The sequence below is a fragment of the Odocoileus virginianus genome, chromosome 2 (assembly GCF_023699985.2).
Source record: "Odocoileus virginianus isolate 20LAN1187 ecotype Illinois chromosome 2, Ovbor_1.2, whole genome shotgun sequence".
In the NCBI taxonomy this organism is placed as follows: Eukaryota; Metazoa; Chordata; class Mammalia; order Artiodactyla; family Cervidae; genus Odocoileus; species Odocoileus virginianus.
This window is the reverse complement of record NC_069675.1, coordinates 81875944-81889528: the sequence shown is the minus strand read 5'-3', so window position 1 is coordinate 81889528 and position 13585 is coordinate 81875944. Positions and strand designations below refer to the sequence as shown.

General features: G+C 51.2%; 1 protein-coding gene across 6 annotated transcripts in view; it reads left to right on the top strand.

Annotated features, from left to right (window-relative positions):
* The window catches only part of LPIN1 (lipin 1), a 133096-nt gene that overhangs the window by 48225 nt on the left and 71286 nt on the right, over window positions 1–13585 (top strand). The window contains exon 1 of one of the 6 annotated variants that reach the window (XM_070451547.1): window positions 12051–12217. The exons of the other annotated variants lie outside the window; for them this stretch is intronic. The gene's annotated coding sequence lies outside the window, so the exon portion shown is untranslated. Of the gene's footprint in view, window positions 1–12050; window positions 12218–13585 lie in introns of those variants that run through there. 6 annotated transcript variants of the gene reach the window in all.

The window sequence follows — 13585 nt, the reverse complement described above, 5'->3', positions numbered from 1 at the left end:
GAGACTCACAAGAAACAAGTTAATATTTCCTTAGCCTCTAAAGTTTGGTAAGGCTGGGTTGACAAGATCTGGAGAGACTACAGAAGAGCCTTGTATTTGGTTGAAATGATTTGTACAAAGTTTAGATACACTGCTTGGAACAGCATTCTCTTATATGTGAAAGACATGGTACATTTACACACGATTACCCAGAGGTGCTGGGTTGCATAGTGACCAGTGCACAGAGCAATGTACAAATCCCATGCAGTTACCAGAACCTGCTTCCCAGAATTTTGACAGCAGAACATGCTTTTTAGAACTCTACAGTGTTAGTCACTCAGTCGTGTCCAACTCTTTGCGACCCTACGGACTGTGGCCCACCAGGCTCCTCTGTCCATGGAGTTCTCCAGGCAAGAACACTGGAGTGGGTTAACCACCAATCTACCCACATTACTCTGAGCTAGAGATGAAAGAAGCATTCTCTTCCTTGTAAGAGTTGGTCTTACACATGCAACTTTTCCATCAAGATTCAAAAACACCGTCCAAAGACAGTGGGGGAGGGGGTAAGCTGGGTGTTACATCTGAAAGACCACCTCCGGTTCTAACTGTGGATTTCCCTGAAGAATGAGAAGGCCCATGGTTTGTGAACCAGTATTCCCAGGTTTGTGAACCAGTATTTTCAAGTTTTACCTTCTCTGATGTCTAACATTTGCTGGTAGGCATTGCTGGTAGGCAAGCTGGTAGGCTTCCCTTGTAGCTCAGTGGGTAAAGAATCTGCCTGCAATGCAGGAGACCCGGGTTCGAATCCTGGTTTGGGAAGATCCCCTGGAGAAGGAAATGGCAACCCACTCCAGTGTTCTTGCCTGGAGAATCCCATGGACAGAGGAACCTGAAGGGCTATAGTCCATGGGGTCGCAAGAGTCAGACACAACTTAGCGACTAAACCACCACATTCTGGTCATGCCTAAGGAAACTGCTTACGAGGAAACAATCCCACTGTGATCCTAGGTATTGATGCAGAGACTGAGCCAACAGGGGCACAAGATCCTTGATATTCAGCTGAAAGCTTGGGTTCACAGGGTCACACCAGAGCAAAGACTTCTGATGCTCATCTAACAGTGTTGTCATATTTTAAAGGATTCTATTCTAATTGTACAGTAACTTTCTAGTTTATCACCATTTGAAAACTAGTTTATAGTTGGATAATAGGTAAACAGTTGTATCCTGTAATCACTCATCATTTTTGTCTATCACTTAGGCATTTCAAAGGGTTCCTATATAGCCTAAACATTTTAGAATTGATGCTTTTTCTGCAGCAAGGTCTATGACAGAAATCTCTTACTAGTATACTTTACATGTGTGTGCTAAATCTCTTCAGTTATGTCTGCCTCTTTGCAAACCTATGGACTGTAGCCTGCCAGGCTCCCCCATCCATGGGATCCTCCAGGCAAGAATACTGGAGTGGGTTGCCTGCCCTCCTCCAGGGGATCTTCCCAATCCAGGGATCAAACCTGTGTCTCTTATGTTTCCTGCATTGGCAGGTGGGTTCTTTATCACTAGTACCACCTGGGAAGCCCAGTATACTTTATAAATAACACCAAATTTTCGTGCTTTATAAGAAATGGATAAGGTAATTCCTCTCTTAATGGTTTTTTCTCACTTAGTTGGAGTGAATTAAAAATGAATTGAAAGTCCCTTCTAGTTAGCTTTCTGTGAACATAGAATTCAGCCAAGCAAAATCCGATGTCATGGGAGAATTTGGTCACGTCCTGCTGCAAGCTTTCCATCACCCCTAGTGTCTGTCAGGTCCGTTCTGGACCAGCGCCGGCCTCCGACCAGCTCCAATCAGTTGGCTTACTGAGCCCTCCCTGTCTTCTCTGACATCATAACCCCAGCGGGGCTGTCACAATCCTGCCACCCAACAATGAGCTTTCCCTGGGGTCTTTGCAGAAGGCGCAGGTGAAAGGACGATGGACAAGGAGAGAACATGGGAGGGGAGGAGGGGGGCTGAGGGGCAAGATCAGGAGGAAAGAGAGAGAAGAGCGAGACAGGGGTGGGGCGGCTGTCATGCCTGTCCTAACAACAGCCGATAAGCAGTGGCCTGGCCTGCTGGGAACCAGAAAGCTGGGAGAAAGAGGAAAATTGACTCGGGGGCCAATGTTCCCACGAGCAGGGACCTCCATATGAAGCTAACAGAAGTGGAACGGGGTCCTGACGACATGCCCTCCAAGAGGAGAAGACGAGGCTTTCTGCCTGCAGCGAAGGTAAAAGGCAGGAGGCAGGGTGGACATGACCAGGTGCTAGTCCTCAGGCGACACGTCCAGCCGTTCCCCACGCTGCCTTCTCAGGCACAGAACCCACTGAAGGGTGGACCCAGTGCTGAGGTGTGGGGACGTGAGAGCCCTGTTACAAGACTCTTGGGGGTCTCAGCTCTCCCTTCTGTGACCTTCTGTGGTTTGCTCTGGGCTGTTAAACCCAGGACTCCTCATCTGCTTAGTGTCGTTGATGGCCTACTGGTAGAGTTCCTTGAAGAAGGGTAAACCACGGTGCCTGTTTGTAAAATTTGAATTTATACAAATAGTTTTCTAATATTTTTGTCTCATTAACATGGGGAAATGCAAAGGAAATGCCATTTAGATGTACGTGCGGGCCTGTGATACTAAGTGTATTTTCAGGGAGTTCTGCAAGTTGGCACCGAACAGAAACCTCCAGAGTCTAATTCCTGTTAGAAGGACGAGACAATAGGGACAGGAACTTCGATTCCCAAACCGGGACCCAAGCCGAGCCCACAGCGCCCCTGTAAAGTAGGTGACCTTTGCCTTTGCCCTCCAACCCCTCTGGGCTCCCTGCTCCTCCCCTGCCTGTAGGCCACAGATTAGAGGTGTCTTGAGACACTCAGGGCAAGCTAGTCGTGAACCACCAGCAGCACACAAATATTCACGGGACGTGCAGTTTCACTGGGATTTTAAGATGGTGGGTATTTTCTTGCTCTTGTTATGTTTCCGATTGGGACATTGTTAGGCTGCTGCTGCTGCTAAGTCGTTTCAGTCGTGTCCGACTCTGTGCGACCCCATAGACGGCAGCCCACCAGGCTCCGCCGTCCCTGGGATTCTCCAGGCAAGAACACTGGAGTGGGTTGCCATTTCCTTCTCCAATGCATCAAAGTGAAAAGTGAAAGTGAAGTCGCTCAGTCGCGTCCTCCCCACAAAGCCAGCTTGTGTAGACAGATGCCCACACGAGGGCCCCAGCCCAGGGTGGGGGACAGGTGAGCACAGCTCCTAAAGCACTGTTTCTCCCTGGGTCTCTTGCCCTTCTTTCATGATGATTGCGAAAGCAAAAGGCCATTTTTCTACCTCCAAGAAAAAAAGAAGGTTTTCTACCTTCAGCTTCAGGGAAGCTCCAAGAGCTCCCATTTCACAGTTTGGGGTCAAGACTTCACGGCCTGCAGAGGCACTGCCCACACTCCTCCAGGAGCCTGGGAGGATCGGCGCGGGTCCCTGAACTCGAAAGCTGAGGCATTTGGAAACTTGTTGTCCCTCCATCCATTTCCCATGGCAACCGGCGCCTTATCATCACTCGACCCCAGAACCGGATATCAGGCCGTGGCAGAAGCCGGCTACTTCCGCTGTCTCCTGCCGCCTGGCCCGCCGCCATCCTGCACGGCCCACCCTGGCAAGATTCACTTCCATAAAATGGAGGTTTCATAACATTTCGTTCCCTGCTTATAAACTGTTCACGGGTTCTCCAGGGCCTTCAGTTTAAAGGGCCATTTGAGGTGCCACGTGAGGCACCGTTTTTCTTTTTGCAGGAGGCAAATTCTCACTCTAACCATAATTCTAATTTACTTACTTTCACATTGACTTAGATATTTCATTAATCAGGAAGAAGTGAGCTAATTATTCTATGTTTTTTAATGGTTAACATCAGGGTCTGGGAAAGATTGAGGGCAGGAGGCAAGGGTGTTATCTTGCCTCTTCGTTTGCCTCCTAATTTTTTCTTGAGAGCTGGACATCTCAGTAGAACTGTAGAAACTTACAAATTGTTGTTATCTCCGGAAATGGACCCACTTTCCCTCATGCAGGCCCTTAGTGTGGGGGTGGGTTAACCCGGGTAGAAGCTGGGCTGGGTTTGAAGTTCCTTGCTGTTGAGGTTGCCCGCAGCGCATTGAACCCTTCACGCTCCTCTGGGCACACCTTGTGTTTCAGGGTGCCGGTGGGTTCACCTCCCTGCCTCTTAGCTTTAGGTCTTCCCTTCGCACTGGACCTCGGAGAGGGTCCCTTGGCCTGTTAGGTTTCCTCTCCCTGGTGTTCTTGTGACCCTCCTGTTGTTCCTGTGAGCTCGGCAATGTGAAGTGGTGGAGGGAGGCCTTCTCTGTTGCTTTTGACCAAGTTCCAGAGGAAGCAACCTCCTGTCCTTGATTCTCCAGGGTCAAGTCGCCTTGGTCCTCCTGTCTCTGAGCTGCAGATAGAATAGCAACCACAGTTTTTAAATAGTAATGAGTGTCCAGGATGTTTCTCAATATCGGCAACAACTTTGTTGTGACATGAAAATATTTGTGATTTGTTGTTGGTGGTGATGGTGTCGGTTACAGGTACTGTGGATTCTGTTGTTTTGTTGCCGATGTTCACAATCAAAGAACACTGCTGCATTGGATTTTGAAGGTAGTGAAGGTATGACTGTTTCCACATTGAGTGCCTAGATTTTTTTTTTTTTTTTTTTTTTATGGATCCTTGGATCCTTCAGACTCCTAACTAGCATGTTTTGAGAGACAACTCGCAGATTGAGGGAGAGACGACAGTGACACAACTTGGCCTGTGACCAGAGTTTCTCTCGTGAGTTAACCTTAGTCACGTCACACTTGCAAGCTTCCCAGGCTTGGCTCAGGGAACCTGGGGCAGGGAAGGCCCACATCCCGAGGACAGCCAGGCTGCTGGGACACACCATGAAGAACAAATCTCCTCCAAGCCCAGAGAACCTCTCCACAAAGGGAGACGAGAAAGAAAAGAGTGTGATTACTGAATAAGTATTAAACCAGGCCATCCAATAGAGACTACAGAGCCATGAAGGATTTCACTCCTTCGTCTCGTCAGGCTGGTTATATGTTCTCAAGTTAAATGACAGTAGTCCTCATAAGAGGACTTGACAGGACTAGTTGTCACACACAGCTCACCTGGTAATGGAGTGACCATCTGTTTTAGCTTATTGCCTTTATCTAAAGGAATAATGAAACCTCTAGTACCTTTTGATAAGAGCTGGTTTTGCACCATGGATTGAGGCATGACACCTGTCAGAGTTAGGCGCCTGCCCTCCCAGAGAGGCTGGGAGACAGGGGTACAAACTTCCAGTTCTCATTTCCAAGAGGTGGCTGCCAGGTTCTTTGAACATTTGAGTCCTACAGGTACCCAGAGGCTTATCTAGATCTTTAAAAAAAGATTTACTTGCCTCTCAGAGGGGCAGAGAAAGAATATATAAGAAGGGTTGCATAGTAAAAGCTCTAAGGAAAGGTGGGGAGGAGCAGGCAGGATCTTCCCCTTATTGCATTGGGGAAGATGGAATCTTTTCCTTGATTTGTATTGACTGTCACACTGAAGAGGAGCCACACCTCTGTACTTCCTCCCACAAGAGGGAAGGGGCGAGGATGGAGAGAGAGGCCAGAGGTGAGTGAGGCAGAGGGCCCACGGACACCAAAGGAGGTGGATATGGATGCTCCTTGTAGGTGCATGTTTTTACACTCAGGTGTGACGTTAAGGTTCTGCTTTGGGCTAAGCGAAAACTGAATTTAACTCTCCTAAGCACAAAGGAGCATGTGCCTTAATTCAGGAAATTGACTTTAACTCTCCAGAGTGGTTAATCCCCTCCCTGGACTACCAGTTCAGCCAATCATTCATTTCACACATCGTCTGAGACCACCTGTGGGCCCAGCACTGGACACCACGGAAGAGAGAAGGAGGGTATGAATTCATTCTTGCATCCAGACTGGGGAGGTGACTCCCCCCCCACCCCATCTGAGGCACTGAGCTCCCCATCCCTTCCCAGGTCTTTCCACCTGCTTGTCCTCAGCCTGAAAGGCCTCCTCTCACCCACTCTCCCTGTGTTAGGCATTTTCCCCATCCTGAAGGCCCAAACCTGATAACTGCATTCTTTAACAGGCTCCTAAATGTTCATAATAAATAACAATAATAGCAATTATCATTGCTATCATAAAGCTCACTGGAGTGAACTATCTACGTTGTGTCAGACATTGCACTGATACAGTACAATGCACTAAACACTTGAGATAAGTCCAACAGCCCTGTGAATCAGACGCTTCACCCCAAGTCAGTAGAAAAGAAAACTGAGGGTCAGAGAGGTCAAACATCCCGTCCCCAGGTCACATAGTTAGCAAGAGGTAAGGCGGGGATCAGAGTGAAGCATGGAGCCCCTTGCCCTGGGGTCTCCCGTCAGGCTTGATCTCTGTTTCTCCTCCCTCAGTGCTTCCTGCATCAAGTGTTGGCTATCTGACAGACTTGAGGAGGCCTGCAAGGAAGGCTTCGATTCTGATCACGGCGCTGTCTCCTGCAATGTGGACCTCTGTGTCTGGGGTACACTAGGTTCTGGAAAAGGGGACGTGAGCTGCACTGGGAGGCTCTAGACAGGGACAGACCAGCAAGGGTGGTCATTCCTAGGATGTTGGTCACCTAAGACTTTGGATTGTAGGTTGAGAAGATGAGCTGAATCAATCCAGTTTCTCTGTTGACATTTTGGAGTTAGGGGAACCGAGGTAGGCGGTCATGGGAAGGAAAGAGCTACCTGGGGAGCCACGTGTGGCCAGACTGATGAGGGAGGGATTCTGGGAGGAAGCAGTTGGGAGAAGGGAAGGGGCGGAGTTAAGGAAGTGGAAAGAGAGTGAGAGATAGAAATCTGCCGCAGTTCAAGGCCCACTTCTGCAATCCCTGGCTCCTTCAGTGTATCATACTCCACACACACACTCACTCTACTTTGAGTTGGTTTATATGGACATTTAGAAGAAATATAAATTTTTTGTCAACCCTTGGAACAGGGCACTGGTAGAGGAGAGGGTGTGCTTTGAGAGAGAGAGGGCAGCTGGCCAGGGCACAGGATGAAGGGAAGTGGACCCTTAGAACACCACTGGTTTTCAGATGTGACTGTACAATGGAGCCTCTGTGATATACCGATGCCTCTGTCCTGCCCCCAGAGACTGTGGCTAATTGATGTCAATGCTTGTCTGGGCATAGAGAGTTTTAACAGTTCTCCAGGTGATTCTACTCTGTGACAAGTTTTCGTGGTAAACACTGCTTTGTCGTTGTTGCTTAGTTACTAAGTCGTGTCCGACTCTTTTGGGACCTCATGGACTGTAGCCCTCCAGTCTCCTCTGTCCATGGGATTTCCCAGGGAAGAATACTGGAGTAGATTGCCATTTCCTTATCCAGGGGATCTTTGCCACCCAGGGATTGAATCTGTGTCTCCTGCAATTGCCGGCAGATTCTTTACCACTGAACCACACTAGCAAAGACTTGGAGTCCTCAGAGTATAGAGTGATTTTCCACAACCAAGCCCAGATTCTAGGTCAACAATTAAAGATGTTGTGGTTAGACTCCAGGCAACAAGCAGATGCCAATGTGAATGGCTATTGATAAGCAGCACATAAATGCTGCATATTAACACATATTATAAGTTGTTGGCAAATCCAGTCCTCTTCTGCTTTCCTAATTGTTTAGAGCTGACAAAGGCTTATATAAGTTAGCATCATAGATTTTATCTTAATTGGGTGCAAAGGTCTATCAGCTGAAAACTCTTGCAGCTGAGCAGTGACCCTGTGGTTGGCCCTGAGCCCACAGCGCTGTCACAGGTTGTGTAGCATCTTCTTGTAGGAGCCTGATTTTATTCTGGAGCCAGCTTCCCTAGCTGAGGTCAGAGGATGGATCACTATGCTTAGCTTTGGCATCCAGGTTTCTGGTGAGGGTCCACCTTCATTACCTCATCTTTAAACCTAATTACCTCTGCATCCCAGTTGCCATCAATATGGGAGTTATGGCTTCAACACATAAATTTGGGGGGATATAAACTTTTAGTCCAGGGCTTTCCAGGCGATGCTAGTGGTAAAGAACCTGCCTGCCAATGCAGGAGACTTAAGAGATGTGGGTTCAATCCCTGGGTTGGGAAGATCCCCTGGAGGAGGGCATGGCAACCTACTCCTGTATTCTTGCCTGGAGAATTCTATGGACAGAGGAGCCTGGAGGGCTCCAGTCCACAGGGTTGCAAAGAGTCAGACACAACCAAAGCAACTTAGCACGCATGCAAACATTTAGTCCATAGCAGATGCCTTTCTCAGTTGAATTCCAACTGTATTTTCTTCTTGGGTAGATTCATCTAGTGTACACAAATATGGGCTTCCCCCATGGCTCAGCAGGTAAAGAATCTGCCTACAATATAGGAGATGCAGGAGACACAGGTTTGATCCCTGGGTCGGGAAGATTCCCTGGAGGAGGAAATGGCAACCCACTCCAGTATGCTTGCCTGGAAAATCCCATGGACAGAGGAACCTGGAAGGCTACAATCCATGGGATTGCAAATAGTTGGACATGACTGAGCACACACACACACACACACACACACATGAATATGACCTTGCCAATCAATGATTCAAATACCTGTGACCAGTCATGGTCCCAAGTTCCCTAAGTGGCTTCATTCCTGCTACCTCATCTCTCCTCTTCCCTTCTCCCACCTTCTCCATAATCCAGCAGAATCCTGGTCTGCTGTGCTCTTGTGTATGGTGATTAGCAAGTGCTCACGCTGGACCTAATAGAGAGAATTCTAATCCTGTGTCTGGCACATCAACCTGTTCACTACAAGGCTGGGGAAAAGATGGGACAGGATGAAGGCTATGAAGTGAAGCTTAGACAGTTGGTGTATGTGAATTGTGCACCAAAGAACCCGCCTTCCTAGGGGTGGGGGCTGCTTCCTAGAGGCCTGGGTCCTGCGGGCCTGGCAGTGGACCAACAAGAGAGAACAATATAGTTTTCTAGCAAAACCACCTTTCTTGTCCTTGCTTGGTTCATCAGGAGTCTTCCCCATTTGGCCAGGGGAGAAAAGCTGTCCCAGCCCCTTCCATCACCGGGACGCAGGCTGGGAGCCACTGCCAGGGCAGTCAGGGGACTTGGTGTGTTTGCTGCATCATTGTGTGTGTGTGAGTGAGTCTTCCTTCAATCCCTGAACGGCCCAGCCTGCTTTGCACAGGCTGGCCTTCTTTTATGGTCTGCTCCTCCACACCGGGACTAGAGTGGGCCGACTCCTCCGGAGATGAGCAGGTCAAATCCGATAACCATGTACAACCGGTCAGGTCATGGTGGCACTGATTAGGGTAACAGTTTTTATGTGTATTTGTGCCACTGACTCACCTTACTGCCCCCAATAGAACACGCAACTGAGGACAGATGCCATGAATGGCCTGGTCCCCAGTGGAGCCCCCCATAGGGTCTGGCCTAAGGGAGGGCACTCACTGCAGGAGTGCGGGGAGGAAGGCAGGGCCAGGGGGTGATGGACGGGGGATGGGTGGTGGCATTGTGGGCCCACTGGTCATGAGGGTGGGGGGCAACAGTGCGGGCCCCTCAGGGGAGCAGTATCTCTCTCTGCCCTGAACCAGGGGCCTTCCTTGCTTCCCAGCTGTACCGTGTGCCAGGACCCACGAATCTTGGACTCTGCCCAGCATGGCCCAAGGGGAGGGCCCACGATGCTGTCTAACTAATGTATCTGTGAGGGTGAATTAGGCCAGCTGACAGCCACCCCCCCCTTGTCTCCCTGCGATTTTTTTTTTTTTTTTTGCCTTCAGGGATGCCTCTGCCCTCATCTGTGACCCTCACCCTAATTTGGGGGTGTGCCCTGTGTGCTTTGGTTCCAAGCATTTCCCTCCCAACCCCTGGTGTACCCTTCTTCCTCCTCCTCCTTCTCCAGTTGAACCCAGCACCCCTCATTCCTGCCTCTTCCCCTAAGGAACTTGCTGTGGCTAGCCCGCCCATGGGCACCTGGGGGACCCACTCCATCTCTGGTAGATTCCAGGCTGCTCTGTCTCCTGCCCTCCGAGGGGTAGGGGGAATGAGGCTACACCAGGTGTTCCCTGGTTCCCATCTGATTCTTGAGGCCTCAAGCAAGGGAGCCCTGAACTCACGAGGCCTCTAGCCCAGCACTGGCTGAACATCCTAGATTCCCTCCCTTCCCAGGAGCCCAAGTCAGGTGCCAGAGATAACGTGCAACCCTCCGGGGGAAATAACCCGTTCTTTTTCTGTCTGCCCCAGGCTTTTACAGAGCTCACCCGCCGATGTGACTGTCAGGAGATCAGTCAATTGCACACCTATTTGGATTGTTTCACGAGACTCCAGTGAAGAGGGGCGTGCCTTCACCCCTCCTGTCTCCCCCTCCCACTTGCAGAGCCCTTTAAATTGTGTAGGTAGTTAATCTGGAAATCTTAAGAATTCTCAGGGTTGCTATTGTCTGTGGATAGGAGGGAGGTTTCCAGTTAGAGCCAGGCAGCTTGTATCATTCTTGGGGTTTTTATATGCCGAGAAAAGTTCTGACAATGGAGGAGTTGTAATTGTTTAGCCTTACACAGCATCAGGCTTCTCTAGGCTGTCCCTCCTAGGAGGAAGGTCAGCAGCCTGCCCAGTCTTGAGACTGGGCAAGCCGGCCACTCCCTGTATCACAGCTGGGCTAAGCACTGAACAAATCCTTCTGGGATCCACCACTCTTTCATGTATGTGAGCCTGCGAAGTCACTTCAGTCGTATCCAACTCTGTGCGACCCCATGGACTGTAGCCCTACAGGCTCCTCTGTCCATGGGGATTCTCCAGGCAAGAATACTGGAGTGGGGTAGCTGTTCCCTCCTCCAGGGGATCTTCCACACCCAGGGCTGGAAACCGAGCCTCCTGCACTGACAGGTGGGTTCTTTACCACTAGCACCACCTGGGACGCCTTCATGTATAAGGTTCTAAAATTGGTTTAGCCGGTAAAGAATCTGCCTGCCAAAGCTGGAGACCTGGGTTCGATCCGTGGGATCGAATACTCCAGTATTCTGGCTTGGAGAATTCCACGGACTGCATAGTCCGCGGGGTCGCAGAGAGTTGGACACAACTGATCCACTTTCACTTTCAAGTTAGTGAAAGGCCTTGGAGTATTTCATATGATGGCTATTTCCGTCCTCAAAGTGGACCTGTGTGTTGAGCATCTGCCTCCCATTTTTCAGATAGTGAAACTGAGTATTCTTAGCCTCCAGGAGGCTTGCACTACTCGTCCCGGGCATCACTTCTCCCTCCTTCCTCCTCCAGAGCTTGGAGCGAGTCTACTCATCCGGGCAGTTTCCTTTTCCTCACCCGAGTTGGGCAGAAAGCGGCAGGTCCCGGGATTGGCTCAGGGGATCACCTCAGCTCTCCCGGCTGAGTCACAGCTGGGTGATTGCAGACCACAGGGCAGGGGCCCTCCGGGGAGGGGGAACTCCCGATCGGCAACTTCAGCCGGGCAAGCGCTCCAGGGCATCCAACTCCGCTTGCACTGAAATGTGTGGTTTAGTGTTTTCTTATTGTCTGTTGGGGGGAAAAAAAAATTCTCCCTGCAAAAGTCTGGCCTTTGTTCAGTTGTTGTGACAGTAATAGGGAGAGCAGGGAAAGATAGCAGACGACCCCCCCACTTCTACCTAGAGCCGGCGGGACTTCGCCAACGGGCACCAGAAACCCTTCCCGAAGGGGTGGGATGGCTGGGGAAAATCAGAAGGGGCACTCCTGCTTTCTTCCAAACAGGACTCTTCCCTCTTCCTTCTGCATCTCAGTAAACAGCACTAAAGGTAGGCTAGGGAGGAGGGGCTGGCCGCCCCGGGGACTTCCTGCGAGGGAGGATCCGCCGCCTGGCGCCCGACGGGCTCAGGAAGCTGCCGAGTGGCTCGCTCCTCGAAAGAGCCCTCGCGCCACCCCGCTGGCCCCGCCCTCCCATGGCCCCGCCCTGGGGGCGGGGTCGAAGGAACACTCGCGCCACCCCTCTGGCCCCGCACCACCCCGATGGCCCCGCCCCTTTCGGGTGGCCCCGCCCCTGGGGCGGGGTCAGGCATACAGGGAGCGCGCGGCGGGCTGGGTGTTTGCATACAAAGGCGGCCACGCGCGCGGCTCTGCAGGGTTTGTAACCGCCTCCGCGCCACCGATCGCCCGTGTCGAACCCCCTGCGGAGCTGCTGTCCCAGCTCAGCCGCAGCCGAGGTAGGGGGCCACAGCCTTTGGGGGAAGCCGGGCTAGGCGGGGCGGGGCGCGGCCCTCAGGGCCGAGTTGAGGGGATGCAGCCAGGCTGTAACGGGCGCGGGCGGGGAGATGCAAGTCCACCCGGCTCCCCGGACCGCACTCGGTCCCCTGCGGTCCTTCCGGGGCAAGAGATTCTGGGAGGGAGGCGGAGAACAGGCCCAGGGGCCCGGCGGCCTCGTGAGCATCCCTCGGGCCTTCTCCTGCAGGGCTGACCTGACCTTGATCGGCGAGGCGAACTCGAGGGAGGCCCCCTTCCATCCCCGGACGGCGGGACCAGCCAGCTCCATCCGGGGAAGGACGAGTGGGTTTTACCTGGGCAGCGAGCAGCCCCTGCTTAGCGTCAGGGACATTTATGAAGCTGTTCGCGGAGGGGGAATGTTAAGGTTTTCTGCTTTGCTGTTGAGGAAACTGAGGCTCAGGGAGCTTGACTTTCCGTGCCCAAGGTCACACAACCGAGCCGGGTTTGGAATCCGAGTTCTCCTATTACAGCCTGGTCTCTGCTCTGCCGGCTTCTGTGCACCTTTTCTGCAGCCGGAGGGGTGCTAGGCCTCCCATCAAATGCCCTTGCGGAATAATGTTATTTGGGGGAAGCCCGGGAAAATGTAGGATGAAAAGTAGTGTTTTGGAAATAACTCTTAAGTGCCATGGAACCACATTGTATGTAGATAACTGAAGGGTAGTTTGTGTGGAGGGTAGTTGCTGGAGAAAGCAGATGTCAACCCAGGTTTTGACCACCAAACAGGAACTTGACTAAAACAACTGGCAGTATTGATTCAGAGTTTTTAGAACCTAGTAGTTTCCCCAGGATAACAGGAGTGTTTTGGAAAGATGAGCTTACACACTGTTTTCATGGGAGGGGGCAGGTAATGGGGGGTAATGTGAAAGTTACTTTTCATTCCCTGTTCAATAATTTGGGTCTTATGAATTAAAGTAAGCAAGGAACGTATAGTAATCAAGAAATAAATACCGGCTGAGTCTTGTTTCAAGTGGGGGGATCATGGGTCTTGAGGGGACCTCCGAAAGGCCGAGGAGGAGTCTTGCCCTGAAAGGGGTGGGGGTGGCCAGCCCAGAAGGAAGGAAGCAAGCCTACCCTCCACCCAGTCAGCTGTGTTCAGGGCCCTTGACCCGAGGGAGGGGGCAGGAGATGGAGGGTGATAGCTCAAAAGAAGGGCCTGAGGCCAGTGGGGCACACAGGCTGGTGCAAAGAACCTGGCTTTGTAGTTGAGCCCTGTAACTTGGGCCAAAGACAAATTCTGAGTGTCGGTTTCTTCCGCTGTGAGATGATCACACCCATTTGCAAGTTATTGTAAAAGTTCGCTGAGATGGATA